The sequence below is a fragment of the Aulonocara stuartgranti genome (assembly GCF_965226115.1).
Source record: "Aulonocara stuartgranti genome assembly, chromosome: 12".
Classification (NCBI taxonomy): Eukaryota; Metazoa; Chordata; class Actinopteri; order Cichliformes; family Cichlidae; genus Aulonocara; species Aulonocara stuartgranti.
Window position 1 is genome coordinate 30870483 of NC_138948.1, and position 17462 is coordinate 30887944.

A 17462-nucleotide genomic window follows, 5' to 3' on the forward strand; every position below is an offset into this window, starting at 1 on the left:
ACAGACACGAGGCCTGTTTGATCCCGCTAGTGTCTCCCCTCTCAGGGCTCACACCTGGTTGATGGAAGCTGTCATGTGCTACACAGATCTTTTTTTGGCCTGCCGCTTCATATGCTAAGGTTAGACTGTAGCCAAACATGCTATTGACATACTGTGCTCTAGACATCGACAGCCCCTACCCACCCGACCCCTCACCCACAGTTCCCTCCCTCCCATCACTTCATCTGACCCTTGATCTGCTGGAAGAACCTTGTTTTCTTTCATCGATTTTTTCTCCCCAATGAAAATGCATGTTGCTATTAGCACAAAATGGACAGCTAACTGCAAAAACTGAGCTTTCTGATGTGTGCTGCATACATCACTGCTGTGAACAGGATATGGTGTTAAATATTAAATAGGAGAACCTTGACAGAAGGCCCTGACTGCTCCTCTGGGAAAGGCCATTTGCTTCAATACTTGTGCTTCTATTCTACCCATTTGGCTCAAATTAGTGCGTTAGAGCTCTATTAAATGGAGGACAGAAAATGAAGATTTGATAAAGCCTGTGCCAGTGTCTCAACAGGGGCATGTTATATGGATGTGTGGTACAGCAGCTGAATTCCACCCTGCATTTCACTTTCTCTCCCTTTCTGGTTTATTCATGGCAGCCTGATGTTTTGCTGCTTTGCTTGCTGCTTACCTTTTTATTAGGGTGTTAATCTCTCCAAAGTGGAATGGCAGCATAAAACCAGTTAATTTGGTCCATGCAGGATGACACACTCTTTAGGCTTAGGCCTCATTTTACTTAATGTCTCAGAAAACAATGCAATATCATTATGGGCACAGACTAAGGTACAAACATTTGGAAATAAAAACAAAAGTGGCATTGAGGTTGATTCTCTGAGGGTGTAAGGCAAAATATAAACAGTAGGAATAGTTCAGTTCAGTTGTTGTTTGAACAACACCACTTTGCTTTCAAATTGCATAGTTGTTGTAGACCTGTGATATACTTTACCTGGTCGAATTTGCACGCGACCAGTTTTCATTTATTTTTCCTGAAATATCTGGCTCTTGAATTGACTGGCTTTCTGTTTCTACATGCTTTATCAGTCCTGTGCATAGACTGTAGATGAAAGATCGGTGTTGTCAGTCGTCCTCATTTTGAAGTGAAGCAACTGCTGCCATGTTTGTTTTTTGGGGATGGAAGAGAACATATTGGGATTTCAGGGCAGAGTTCAAAGTTATCAGCAAGCTGCTTCCATTAGCTTGCATATGTGGGTAAGTAGTGCAAACTAATAGAGTAGTAAAACACTAGACTGGCATGTGCTTTATTTTTGAAAATAAAGCACGCATTTTGAAAATAAAGCACTTTATTTTTGAAAATAAAGCACATACCATATGACAGGGCAAGATTATTTGCCATTAAAAATGTTTCAAAAGGGACCAATGTGGTGAACAAGATGAGTTCAATGACTTTAGATGGTGAAAGAAGAGTCATAAAACAATTCACTGAGTGTAATCAAAGGACTGGCATTTATTTAGTACTTTTCTAGTAATATTGAACACAGGATGAAGGTTTTCCAAAGGAGTTGGAGAAGTTTTATTAGTTGTACAAAGTTTCACCCCAGCAACAAAAAAACATCAGATGTGATATTTAATGTCTTAAAAAATCTTTTGAATATTTCACCTGCTGACGATACAGTGGCAAGGTGAATTATGCAAACCACCTGGAATGACTTGGGTTTCTTCATTAATTGGTGTTAAAGCGTGATGTGATCTTCGACACAGACTAACAAAGTTGAAATGTTTCCAGTGTTAGTCATTATCCCGCCACATTATCCCAGCTCCTAATGAGCTTCAGCTGGACAGTCACCCTGACACATTTCCCCCTCGTGCACCCTTTTTACACCATATGTAGCACCACAAGTTCTTTCTCAAACAATTCAACATTAGTTTCATGTGTGCATAAAACACTTTCTCCCACAGGCCCAGAGCAGCCGTGTGGTGTCCTGAGATAGACTCCATGCTGCATGCATGATTTGTGTATTACAGCCTGATAAGCACAGATTTCCTTAGCTGTTACTCTGGGCTTCCTTCACACCTCATTGAGCATTCTGTGTTGTGCTTTCAGAGTCTTATTAGATGGGCTTGAGAGAGCAACAACTAAATAGTCTCCATTTATAGATAAACTGTCTATAAATGGAGAGTTTATCTATAAATGTCCTTTTGTGGACTGAAGAATAAATCTAAATTCCATGAATGACTTTGTAAACATTTCAAGATTTATGTAAATCAACTTTCATTAACTGCAAGTCTTGACACATCTTCCATGTTGGACTTGTGTTACGATGTTTTCATAACTCAGAGACATCATGATACTGCGCCTGTCCCAGGGTTTTGAGTTCTTTGAAATTCTGAATTCATTGTGATGCCGTGTTCTTAGTTTTGTATTTTTAGGTTTTACTTCCTGTTGCTGTTTCCACTTCCCTGATTAACCTGCATGAATAAATATTCCTGTCCTTTCTTCATTCTCCTTGTCATTGGCATGTATCTACTCCCATGTGCTGTTTGTCTGTCTCCTTGTGAAGACTTGGATTTCTGTTTATTCCCTTTTGGACTTGGCTCACCCTAATAAAGATTAATGTTATGTTTGTTTAATTCTTGTTTTGGACCCATTCCTGTACAACACAAGACATAAGAAGCAGTAGCCCAAACTGATTTCAATGACTGTCCTTCAGAAGCCTGTACTATCTGGAGCTTGGCACAGTAACATAAGGTTTAACCTTGGATTTTCAGTCTTATGAAGGTGGTCCATTTCTTACTGGGGTATATTGCCATGGTAACTCGTGCTGCAGATATAACTTGCACCAGAGCAGGTCCTAGAGAAGCAATCAATATGTATAAAAGCCAGAGTTTACTAAAATGGTAAATGGCCTGTATTTGTATAGCGCTCTACTTAGTCCCTAAGACACTACATTCAGTCATTCACCCATTCATTCACACACTGGTGATGGCAAGCTACATTGTAGCCACAGCTGCCCTGGGGCGCACTGACAGAGGCAAGGCTGCTGGACACTGGCGCCACCGGGTCCTCTGACCACCATCAGTAGGCAACGGGTGAAGTGTCTTGCCCAAGGACACAACGACTGAGACTGAACCGGAGCTCAAACCTTCCTCAACCTTCCTATTACAATACGAACTCCCTAGATGGTTGAGCTGGTCTCCAGAGTGAAGGAAAAAGTAGCCAAGCTCTTTCAAGACTGATGAAAAATATCTAGGTGATGGTTTCATGAAGCTGGTTGAGAGAATGCCAACTATGTTGAAAGCCAAGTTGTTGTTTTTTTGTTCTCTTTGAAGAATCTAACATCCATTCGTCCATTCGCTTATCCTTTTCAGGGTCGCGGGGGGCGCTGGAGCCTATCCCAGCTGTCATAGGGCGAAAGGCGGGGTACACCCTGGACAGGTCACCAGTCTGTCGTAGGGCTAACACACAGGGACAGACAACCATTCACACTCACATTCACTCGCACATTCACACCTAGTGGCAATTTGGATTATCCAATTAACCTATCCCCACAAGCTGCATGTCTTTGGACGGTGGGAGGAAGCCGGAGTACCCGGAGAGAACCCACGCAAACACGGGGAGAACATGCAAACTCCACACAGAAAGACCCCGGCCTGATGGTGGAATTGAACTCAGGACCTTCTTGCTGTGAGGCAACAGTGCTAACCACTGTGCCACCGTGCTGCCCAGATTTAGACTTTTATTGTCGCTTTTGTTTTTCTGAGAGTAGATGAGAAAACTTAAAATTTACATTTTTAAAGTTTATTAAATGGTTCAAGTTACACAACGCCATGGTCTGACTGGGACTGGATAGACCATTAACTCCATTCCCTTGTGAACCAAGTTTTTAAATATCATACAAACAAGACATGAATATGATTGGTTAAAAACCTAATGAGAAGCCACAGTTTAGACTGGTGTTCGGTCCAGTTTCCGCTTTTCTCTGCTCCAATCAGATGCTTTCTCCCTGTAAAAATAAACTCTTCTTTATCGCCCTGATGCTATGCAGGTTAATTTTCCACAGCTGCTTCACCCTGACTGTCCATGCTTATGGGTTCTTCCCAGCACCCATCTCAACACCCAACACAATGCACAAATGTGTAAAATAAAGATTAAAAAAAAAAGTAAAACCTTAACAGCGTTACATTTTCAGCTGGGAGCACACTTATCCTTTTCACACCCCTGTGCAAAACTCACCATCTGCCTAATGAAAAGATGAGACTCTGAGGCAAAAAATAAAAATAACAAGTAACTGGTTCATGGCTTATTTTTACTAACTACTTTAGTTTAGTTTATTTTAGTTTTTTAATCATTGTTATCGTGGCTGCACTGAACGAGAGGCACAGCCTGAGGGGGCCACAGCCAATATGCTGTTTGTTGTTAGAATTAATCTACCTAAGTTCTCTGGTAAAGGTGTTAGAGTTAACTAAACATGAGTACAATATTTCAAATAAAGCAGAGTATTAAATGGACAGTATGTAAATTCATTACAGGCCATATTATTTCTCAGATCATGTCAGAAGTTTAGGTGACTCCTAACCTGCAGGGACATTTCTTATTATAAGCTACCAAATCAGTAACTCTAGTATCCACATGGAATTGTCAATGACCCCCATGAAGGGGGACATTACCAGTGGGAGGCCGAGGGGGGAAAAGTTCTTTAGTAGTGTAGCCTTGCGAAGAGGGGGCCGCTCTTTTGAAATTAAGACACCAGTTGCATATCTCCAGTTCAAGCACTGCTACAAGCAGCTTTATTAACTATTCCCAAAAAAATGTCATTAAAAATAGCGCACATGTTGGTTGAACTAAAAAACTCAGTTAAGAAACAAGGAAACAAACAGAGGTCGGAGCACGGTGTGGAGCACTATTGAGTTACTACTCTCTAGTTCTGTGATCACACACTGAAACCACTGCACACAATTCAGTTAGCTCACCCGGTGCCACCAAAAACCTGACTCCCTGTGTGAACACTGGCTGCTACCAGGAAACCCTACAAGGGACGGCCAGGGTTAAAGCACCACTGACACAATTTCTAAAATAAAACCGGAAACAAAAAAAAAAAAAATGAAGTTTAAAACTTGCAGGATGATAATCAGCACTTGACAAACACTTAAAGAAAACAGTTCAGGCAGCTACAGATTAAGATTCTTGAGCATGCAGTTCATTATCAGAAGTTATCAGTTAATCAGTTATAGTAACTCATTAGCTGATAATACATTTGCTGCACATAGCTTACCATGGCAAAAAGGCCTACCACAAAGGGTGCACGACCTTTTGCTACCTACAAATCTCCCACTATTTTCAGTCAATCTCCTATACACTACACCAGCTTTGTGGTGAGGGTTTTTACATGGGTGTATATGAGGACTGACTGAATTTTTGTATTCAGGGACGATTGTGGCTCAAGAGTTGGGAGTTTGCCTTATAGTTGGAAGGTTGCTGGTTCGAGCCCCGGCTTGGACAGTCTCGGTCGTTGTGTCCTTGGGCAAGACACTTCACCCGTTGCCTACTTGTGGTAGTCAGAGGGCCCAGTGGCGCCAGTGTCCGGCAGCCTCGCATCTGTCAGTGCGCCCCAGGGTGGCTGTGGCTACAATGTATCTTGCCATCACCAGTGTGTGGATGACTGGATATGTAAAGCGCTTTGGGGTCCTTAGGGACTAGTAAATCGCTATACAAATACAGACCATTTACCAGCTTCTTGTGGACTGTTTTTTGAACTGCCTTGCTATTTAGTCCATCCTCACTTCAACGACCACTTTGCCTAAATCTGCCGATGATGTAAATGGTAAATGGACTGATTCTTATATAGCGTTTTTCTACTCTCCTGGAGTACTCAAAGTGCTGTATACAACATGCCACATTTACCCAATCACACACATTCTCACAAGCACTGACTCTAACGACATTCACACACATTCACACTCCGATGAAGGCTGCTCTAACATGAACCAAACCTAGCTGTATGTCATAAATGTATGGGGGACTGTAGTTAGATAAAAGATGATTAATTACTGCTGGAATGAGGATGGGATTTTGAGCCGGAGCTGTGTGTGTATGACTGAATACATGGAGAACTGTTGACTATTTTGAGCAGCAGGGTAACGGTAGCTGAACTGAGCAGAGTCTAGACTGTGGTGCACTATGCCTTGCAAATAAAGAGTGAAATCCAAAGCAGTGCAGTCAAGCTGAGGAGGTGAAGCAGTGGGGACAGTCGATGAGAAGCTGCAGGGTTGATCTGGATGAGAAGTTATTGTTCTACTTTTACCAAAAATTATTTAAAATGTGTTTCTCTCTTTCACAGTGGCTGTGTGATTATGCCATCTTTATTGCGGGGCAGCTAATGTTACACATTATTCAAAATTAATTTTTAACTTTTTACAATGTTTTTATTTATTTTATAATCATTCATTATAATTATTTATTTTTATTATATTATTTGTTATAACTTTTTTTATTAGTTTGTGATTTGATAGCATTTATAAACCCACTAAAAGTTAGCCTTAAAAATGTCTTAATTCAAATATGAAACATTAGATGACAATAAAAGCTTTTTCAAGAAGTAATTTATTTCTCAAAATGTAAAAATACACCTTACATTCTGATCTGTTCCATTCAATTTTGTGATGTTTGCTGTTCACTTTGACACATTTCTGACACATGGCCTTGGTCGCTAAGAGAGCTACTATAGCATGGAGGAAGTCAAAGGCTCAGTGGTGCTAAAAGCTTTTCTTTGTATGTGTGCAAAAGTTTTTGATCTAACCACAAAAAGTAAGCGACGGTACTTCCCCTTACTGGCTTCTCGCTACCTCTTACTCTTGTTTTGTGGAGTACAACACTTGTTGGGTACCTTTTATTAAAAAGTTGAAATGGTGCATCCCAACAGTAAATACTCTGCTAAAGCATTGCTAGAGTCGAACATCAAAGATAACGCAGCTACTGACTTGATTTTTTATTACAGCTATCATCATGCTAATAATGTCCCCCGCCATTACCACCACTTCTGAAGCCAAAACTATGCCCTTGCATCCAGTGCATAATATATCATTCTGAATGTGTCCATTAAACTTAATGAGGTTAAATTTGGCTTCTAGTGGCGAGGCTACCTTTACTGTAGGAAATGTTGTGAGCCCCGCACCCCTACCACCACCACACACACAGATACAGTAGTGTGATAATGTGATTTTTAAAACAGTCATTAATAACAATCTAAGAACTATGCAAAACACAGAATCCTACAGTGAGGCATTAGGATTTATTAAGACAATACGAGGTCATGAATTTCTGTGTGTAGGCTTTCATTTCAGGAACTCGATAATGACCTTGATTCAGAGACAAATCTTGTGATGCAGCCATGAATAATTTTGTGCAGCACTAAATCTGAGAGCACTACATTTCCTGCTGGCAAATAATAAAACGCTTCTCACCTCATATATTATAATCTCACCTTCCATAATCTGGTTGATGCATCATCATTTCAGGGGAGGAAGTAAGTCTTCTGAGGTGTCTATTTTAGTTAATCATGCCAACTCTCACAATATGTTGCTACACACTCTTAAATGCATTATTCATCAGAGAATTATCACTCGTTTTTAGACTGGTCCCCCGCACGCTGTGGAAATCATGTTTCTGTAAGAATAAAAATCTCATTTAGCTGTACATACATGTTGAGGATGTAATTTAGGAAAGCCCGAGTTGCATATTTGTAGAGGACTCTCATCTTGTTTGTGCTGGATTAGCATCTGAACCCCAAATGTCATTATACTGAAGTAAACAATGAACTTTGCAAATAAAGATATTGACCTTTTGTTATCGATCTTCAAATACATCCCTCTGTTGAAATTAGATTTAATTAGATGCTCAAAATAACCTGGACTTTAATTAACTAGATCTTCTTAATTGACACAGTACACAAACATCTTAATTAAAATCGTTTTATCTATAGCGCTAAGATGACCGTTAATACTTCCTCCTCCACCACCTAATCGTCATTAAAAAGCAATACTGCAGTGAAAAGGGAAGCAGAGCAAAACACAAATGAAGAAAAGGGGCAAATATTGGAGAGAGGAGGGTTTGTTTGGTTGACTTGTAATGAGGATGGTGCTGCTGATGGGGGTGCGGTGTGCAATATGTTATGGATTAGTGTCATACAAGACAGCATTTCTGGCCTGCAAACATTCACACTGCATATTCAGTCGAGATGATGTCTTAATGATTTCACAATTGCTCATAGCCTCAGGCTCCCTCACTTCACTCGATTTATAGCTGTGGGCGTTCCAGCCTGTATATAAAACTGCGTTCAAGTTCAGTGTGGTTTATGGGTAACAAAGTCATCCAGCAAAAGTAAATAATATGTAAATCTCCATGACAGGAAGATATATGATCATTACTCCAAAATAAGAGCCCTACCCTGTCACGAAATCATTTAGAGTGGATTTATAGCATTTGAAAACATGATGGTGTGGAGTTTCAAAGAAAAAAAAAGAATATCAAGATAATTTTCGAACAGCTGATGGCCTTGTTAACTGGAAAAACAAAGATGCTGAAGATGTTTCTGAGAAAGGGGCTTACTTGTAGGTGATCATGATGTTTATACATGCACCTGGAAAAACCTGCTTATATATATATATATATATATAAGCAGGTTTTTCCAGGTGCATGTATAAACATCATATATATATATATATATATATATATATATGTTATTTAGATTTCACTACAATATTCATTCATGCAATTTTATATTTCATTTATTTTTATTACTTCTGTTACCTTTTGGTATTTTGAAGTATGCAAGATTTAATTAGTGTGACTTTTTTCAGGAGATCTACTAACAACAGTGCCAGTTCCTTTTAATAATGACCAGGCCAAGGGAAACACCGATTAGTGGGTCAGAAATGAGCAGACCTGATAAAGGAGCAAGTAATCTACAAACAAAAAAAGTATAAAAGTATAAGAGAAGGAAGCAGCATGGCAATTAAGAAATGAGCTGGTGAATGTGTGTAGATAAATGTGTGAGATCTCTGGATAAAGTTACAGTTCAGGTGGAGTGCATGAATCATTCGAAGGAGGGCTGTGTTATTACAAACAACTCCACCATATAAACCTGAAACATAACTTTTAGAATCTGTAGAAGAAAAAAAGATTGTGACACAAAGGACTCGCATGTACACACTGACCCAGTTAAAGCACTGCACTGTTCCAAAAAATAGTAATGTCAAATTATTTTTCTGTGTATTTTACAGTTGTGTACTGTTTTTCTAGAATATCATTACATTTACATAAGTAGACTGTGATCTGATGTAAAATAACATAACATCACTGTAAATGTAATAAAACACAATTTACCTGTTTTCTAATATATTTTTTTGTACATATGCATATTTAGATTGTAAAAATACATCCAGAAATGTATCATAATTTCATGAATATTTGTCTGTTATGTGAGAGAATGATCTGTTAAAGTCAAATGTAATACTATGGAAAAATATATAAAATGATCGAAAATTAATGAGAATAATCAATCATTAAAGGAGTATTTGAATTATAATTTTGCTGAAAATTTCATGTCACCTAGGTCTGATTCAATAATTCAGAGGTAACAAGTGAAAATATAATTAATAGGAATAAAAACTAAAAAAAACATATTGTGGTGTGTTGGGGGAACAGCTAGTTCTCTCCCATCATGCCTTGGGACATGTGCTGCTGTTTAGATGTTCTTGTTTTATTGTTTATGGTTACGTTACTTTTAACTGTTATCTTGAATGTTGTGTTTACGCCGTGGTGCAGCGTCACTGACAGTTGTTGTTTTGTAGAGAGAGTGCTGTACCATGAGTGACTTCTGTTGTGCTGTTGTTGAACCTTGAGGCACATTATAGCACTGGCAAGTGTTTTAATAAGGAGCTCCCCCTACCAGCTTGGGGTTGAACAACAAGCTCTATCTTTCTCTGTGAGCTTCTTTGTTAAGATTCCTCTGCATGCCACAATGTGCTAATTACATATTTTGAAAAAGAAATATAGAAGTAGGAATTGCAATTAATATAAATAACGCTAAGCATCGGCCAATGAATGTGAACTAACAACAACAAGGTCGTGGGTATGGCTGCGACCGTAGGAAAAAACCCTAATATGAAGGTATTTTACTGTGAATTTGACAGTAATGTTCTGTTCTTGTAGAATATCATTAAAGTTACGTAAATAGACTTTGACTTCACATTTTGAATGTAAATTAACGTTAAATCACTGTAATGTAATACAACATAATTGTCTTGATTATTAAATGTATCTGTCTGTACATATGCATATTTAGATTGTTAAAATACATTCACAAATGTATCATGATTTCACAAATATCTGTCCATTATTTGAAAGATTGAACTGTTGAATTCAAATGTAATGCTATGGAAAAGCATATAACATGATCCCTATGAGCTTGTGTTACATCACATAAGTATTATTATCATTGCTAGTAGAGCGATCGTGGCTCAAGAGTTGGCAGTTCGCCTTGTGATCAGAAGGTTGCTGGTTCGCGCCCCGGCTTGGACACTCTCCGTCATTGTGTCCGTGGTCAAGACTCTTCACCTACCTACTAGTGATGGCCAAAGGGGCCGATGGTGCGATATGGCAGCCTCGCCTCTGTCCCAGGGCATGCAATCCATTATTATTTAAACCAGCTGTTAACTGTATATTTCTGTACATTTACGTATTATGATTCATATTTCCACATTCAGTGACCTTGTTTATAGGTAATTTCATTGTTTGATCACGTTAAAATGTTCCTAATTTAATGTCTAAAAGCACTTGGAAAAGGCAGAATCCCATGTAAAATTATCGCAACAAACTCTATTTTCATTACTGAAAATGACCGTATTTTTCTGGGACAGTTATTTTCTGTTATTTTACGGTCGTATTTTGGCACCCCAGCTGCCGGAATATTACCGTTTTTTAAGATGTCTTTTTTTTCCTATTTATAGATGATTTCATTGTTTAATGACATCAACATGTTCCTAATTTAATGTTTAGCGGCACTTGAAAAAGGCGAGATCCCATGTCAAATTAGCGCAACTAATTGTATTTTCATTACTGGAAATGACCGTATTTTTATGCGGGAGTTACTTTCTGTAATTATATGGTCGTATTTTGGCGCCCCAGCTGCCGGGATATCACCGTTTTTTCAAGATGCTTTTTCTAACAGTGTGGTTTATGTTTTATTTGCAGCCTTTTCCAAGTTCGCTCTGAGCAGCTTTTCAGCTGACTTTTTCATCATGGAACCTTCCCCTCCAGCAGGTAACTGAAATAGCAAGACTGATCACACAAATCAGTCCAAGCTGCTCTGCCCACCAAACCCACTGCCCCACCACTTCTCTGCAGACCACACCCTTGCCACATACCCCTGCCACAGTCATCTGCACCCTTGAACTTAAAAGGCTGGAGGGCCAGATACCACTGGGTGATCCAGGCGTTCGCATCCTTCATGCAGTGGAGCTATTGCAGAGGTGCATAGTTTGAACAGAGGTTGAATGAGGATCCCAGGAGGTAATAACAAAGAGAATTGACTTCCCACCGGATGGTCAGACACTCCTTCTCCCCTTTCGGATGAGATCGGTCAAGGGGCTGGTCACTTCCGCATAGCCAGGCACAAACCGGCGGTAGTAACTAGCCAATGCTCACCTCTTTCTTGGTCTTGGGACGTGGCCAGGATGCAACGGCTGTTGTTTTCTCCACCTGTGGGCACACCTGCCTCCCTCCCAAGTGTTACCCCAGATGCTGTATGTCCCTCTGTCCAACCACACACTTCTTCCAGTTGGCCGTGAGCCACGCCTGCCTCAGATACTCCAGGACTGCAGCCACCTACTGCACATGCTCCACCCAGGTGTCACTATGGACGTCATACAACTAGGAGGTAGCATTTGCAGCTTGTGGATGCAGAGCCGGGTCCATGAGGCGTTGAAAAGTGGCTGGGGCCTCAAGCAAGTTGAATGGAAGTGTAACAAATTGGTACAAACCATATGGAATGGAAAAGGCCGTTTTTTCGTTGGACTTACATTGCATATAAAGGAATCTGCCAGTAGCCTTTGGTTAAATCCAGTGTCATGAAAACCGGTCCAGGAGCTCGTCATCCCGGGTCATGGAATAAGCATCAATTCACAAGCATCATAGCGGTAGTCAGCACAGAAACGTATAGACTCACCTTTCTTCACTACAAGAATTATAGGGCTACACCACGTATAGTACAATTCTTCTATTACACCTTGTCTATTGCTGAAAATTGCCTAAGGGGGGTGTGGCTTCCTGCTGAACAAAAACTGCCTTCACACTATGGATTTTGCCCTTGTATTGTTATTTGCAGTGGCACTATGGGATATTTGTGTATGTCCCCATGCACACACCTGACCTTCACCCACTCTGCCTCCAACAATGCCTCGGGCTGTACCAGGGTATGGTGGACCATGGTCTCTGTGCTGCCCAAGTCCACCATAGCCTTGCATACACCCGCTTGACAGCTTACTGCAGGGGTCGGCAACTCTGGGCAATAGTGATGGGTCGGTTGCAAACGAAATGGCTCTTAGAGCCGGATATTTGAGGTGAACGATGCGAGCCGTGGGTTTTTTCTTTTTCTTTCTCTTGCCCTCTCTTTCACTTTTTTTCGCTTCACGCTGCAAGTCACCCTTGTGTTTGCGCTGAGCAGAGCCTTGCGTTTGCGCCCCTCCCCCCTCTGCTCAGCGCTGAGCTGAGGGGGTGGGGCGGTAGTTACACTCGCAACAGCAGTAGCACACAACAAGAGCAGGAGGGAGATTGAAAGAAAGAGACAACACCATCACATTGGAAAGGTACAGTAAAGAAAATGAGTGACACCAAGAAAAGAAGCAAAGTCTGGAACCATTTCAATCTTATTGACAAAACAAAGGCAGAGTGTAGAGTCTACAAGAAAAGGATATCATATAGAGGCGGCTCCACATCAACATGCACAGGCACCTGAGAACTATCTACCCAACAGTGCAATGGGAAGATAAAATGCAGTCAGTTGAGTGTGATATTAATATTTCTAAATGCCAACTTTTCCCTTAATTAAAGACCTGGGCATTCTTTCCCCCCCCCCCCCCATATTTTAATTTATATTTTATTGTGTTGTGGTTTGCAGTGTTTTGTGTTGTTTCACTTTAATTTGTTTAAAAGGAAAAAGCTGAACATTTAAGTAGTTAAAAGTTGAAATGTATTAAATGTAAATAGTTTTTGTATTTTATAATTTATAATTTATTTATTACATTTTATGTGGAGTGAATAAATAAGAGTATATTTACAGTGTCCCCTAGAGACAAAGCATGTATAAACTCCAAAACACGTTCAAACTCCAAAACACAATGGAAGTGCTCCAGGATGCTAGGGGCAGTGATGAGCTTTTGTTACCTGGTGATTACACAAGCCAGGAAGTACCAACAATCGGATTGGGTGTGTGGTAGTAACAGATAAATTAAAGTTTTTTTTTAATTATTTGAATATATATATATATATATATATATATATATATATATATATATATATATATATATCCATGTACCTCCTGTACATGGATGACATCAAGCTGTATGCCAAGAGTGAACGAGACATCGATTCACTGATCCACACTACCAGGCTATACAGCAATGACATTGGAATGTCGTTCGGACTGGAGAAGTGTAGTCGGATGGTAACAAAGAGAGGGAAGGTAGTCAGAACTGAGGGGATTGAACTACCAGAAGGCAACATTGCAGACATAGAGGACAGTTACAAGTACTTGGGGATCCCACAGGCGAATGGGAACCATGAAGAGGCCGCTAGAAAAGCTGCAACCACCAAGTACCTGCAGAGGGTCAGGCAAGTCCTGAGGAGTCAGCTGAATGGTAAGAACAAGATCCGGGCCATCAACACGTACGCCCTGCCCATGATCAGGTACCCTGCTGGGGTAATAGGCTGGCCAAAGGAGGAGATAGAAGCCACTGACATAAAGACAAGAAAGCTCCTTACCATGCATGGAGGGTTTCACCCCAAATCCAGCACCCTGAGGCTGTACGCTAAGCGGAAGGAAGGGGGCCGGGGACTGGTGAGTGTCAGCACCACAGTCCAGGATGAGACAACGAACTACCAAGAATACATTGGGAAGATGGCCCCAACTGACCGAGTGCTCAGTGAATACCTCAGGCAGCAGAAACCCAAGAAAGAGGAGGGAGACGAGGAACCATCATGGAAGGACAGGCCCCTGCACGGTATGTACCACCGGCAGATAGAGGAGGTGGCTGATATCCAGAAATCCTACCAGTGGCTGGACAAAGCTGGACTGAAAGACAGCACAGAAGCACTAATCATGGCAGCACAAGAACAAGCTCTGAGCACAAGATCCATAGAGGCTGGGGTCTATCACACCAGGCAAGACCCCAGGTGCAGGCTGTGTAAAGATGCCCCAGAGACAATCCAGCACATAACAGCAGGGTGCAAGATGCTAGCAGGCAAGGCATACATGGAACGCCATAACCAAGTGGCCGGCATAGTGTACAGGAACATCTGTGCCGAGTATAACCTGGAAGTCCCGAGGTCAAAATGGGAGATGCCCCCAAGGGTGGTGGAGAATGACCGAGCTAAGATCCTGTGGGACTTCCAGATACAGACGGACAAAATGGTGGTGGCTAACCAACCGGACATAGTGGTGGTAGACAAACAGAAGAAGACGGCCGTAGTGATCGATGTAGCAGTTCCGAATGACAGCAATATCAGGAAGAAGGAACACGAGAAGCTGGAGAAATACCAAGGGCTCAGAGAAGAGCTCGAGAGGATGTGGAGGGTGAAGGTAACGGTGGTCCCCGTGGTAATCGGAGCACTAGGTGCGGTGACTCCCAAGCTAGGCGAGTGGCTCCAGCAGATCCCGGGAACAACATCGGAGATCTCTGTCCAGAAGAGCACAGTCCTGGGAACAGCTAAGATACTGCGCAGGACCCTCAAGCTCCCAGGCCTCTGGTAGAGGACCCGAGCTTGAAGGATAAACCGCCCGCAGGGGCGTGCTGGGTGTTTTTATATATATATATATATATATATATATATATATATATATATGAGTGTTTGTGTATTAATACAAAAACAATAGAAATGCTTTCGATTGTGTAATTTAAGTGATCTAGGTAGCTCTGTTTTGGAAGTTCAGTTAACGTGAAATGTGTTTTGCAGTTTGTACGTGTTTCATCTCTAGGGGCCCCCATAAATATTTACATAAAGAAAACCACTTTTTTTTTACATTACTAATTCCTTTTGTGCATAATTTTATATTTTTGTTGATAATTAATTAATTAAAGCAACCAAACAACCTGAAGAGCCGGTTGGGAGCCGAAAGAGCCAGCTCTTTTTAGTGAGCTGAGCCGGTTCTCTAAAAAGAGCCGTAAATCCCATCACTACTGGGCAAGCGTGCCACAGCTGGCACGCAAAGGGTTAACTGATGGCACAACCATAGCTGGACTGGCCATCGGGCCTACCGGGCATTTTTTTATTATTCAACATTTTTTTGTAAAAGTATAAACAAAGAAAGGTTATGGATTGGCCAGATGTTGGTCGATGTGTAAAAATAACTCAGTTGTTTGGTGGTGGCTATGGCGGAGCTTCCACAGAGGCCAGCAGGTGGATGAGGCAAAGGGGAGGCAGGAGGAGGAGAGACCCGCCGGTTCGTATTGAGCTGAAAAGGAGCACAGTTTGTCCCGTATTTCAGCTAGAATGGAAAAAGTTTTTCTGTGTCTTTACGCTGCAGCTGTTTCTTCTTCTCTCATTCTCTTCCCCTCCCTCTCCTGTTGCTACTTCAATCATGAAACTGATTAATGATCGGCTGATCGGCTTTCCTCTCTTGTTTGTTTATCGCCCACTTTACGCCAGAAAGAGGAAACCGGCGAATGTCGCGCTAAACAACAGGTTGATAAGGTTGATCAGCTGTTGTTAGAATTTATTTAATATTAATTTCTAGTGTCAGCTGATGTTTGCTGGAGCCACAGCTCTAAAAGCTGCTGGTCATGATATCGGTTTGGATATGAGGTGAGAGGGAAACATAAAGATGAAACCAGGAGATGTCCTTACTGAATCATCAGAGCTGAACAGGTGATGGAGAAACAGGTTTACCTTTTAGGTGACATGAATGAGTTGAAGTTATGAGCCGTTTCTGAGAGACAAATAACACCAGGATCCTTTTCTAAGTAGCTGACAGCTGGTAACTGTGCAAGGGCGGGTCTAGCAAAGTTTTGCCAGGGGGGCCAGGTAGGGCATTAACAGGGAAAGGGGGGCACAAAGAAATACGTTTCTTTCTTATTCTCATTCAAAATGTCTCGCTTTTATTAAATAATTATCTCAATCTTACACATTAAGTTTTTATCTGATGTAAAATGTATAGAAATCATACATATACCAACAAGACTGTACATCACTGTCACAACAGCGTTTGTTTTCATTCAAAGGCTTTATGGCTTTTCCCATAATACCTGGTGGACCGGTCTCTAGTCAAAATGCCCGGGCCGATTTTTTGTCCCAGTCCAGCCCTGGGCACAACACGCAGTGAATTAATCTGAGAAGGTGCATTAAAAAATAAAAGGCCGGGTCAGTGGTGCACATCGCAAATTAGCTCGCATAGACACATTAGTTGTGCCGCTTCTTAATGACGATATCTTAGCTAACAACCCCAACTACCAGATTCAACTTGTAATTGGCTAAAAATAACTTAACCTACCGGTGAGAGGGACGTTGCTAGCTGGCAGTTTTTTCAAGCGATGTTGAAATTTCCACATTCCGACACTTCAAATGCTTCAGGAGCTCTCCGCTCAGCGCAGCATCAGCACTACGGAAATACATGGATACATCGGTAGATTCACGACTGATCAAACCAGAAAGCTTTAATGAGCAGCTGGATTTGTCTCGCATTAACTGGCTGGACACAGAGGACATCGAAATCCAGCTGATTGAAATAAAAAGCTCGACTCTGTGGGGGTCAAAGTTTGCAGAACTACGAACGCAGCTGGAATCCACAGCTGTGCATGTTCATGGAGCTTGCATTTTCAGCTGCTGGACATCACTACCTGACAAGTTTAACTGTCTTCAGAACATTGTGGAGGCCTTATTGACAGTATTTGGCTCTCAGTATTTTTTTTTCAGTATTCAGTATTTTTCTCTCACACGAAGAGTGTCCTCAGGTAGCCGTCTGAATGTTGGCCACTCGGAGACCTGTGTCTCTGAGTGGGAGACCAGAGATCACATTAACATTTGTATCCCTGTATTAACAAACATGCCATATTGGTTCAGTTTATTTTTCCTATCATTGTTGTGAGGAGACCATAAATAGTAGGGGTGCAACGATACACAAAATTCACGGTTCGGTTCGATACTTTGGTGTCACGGTTCGATATTTTTTCGATACAAAATAAAA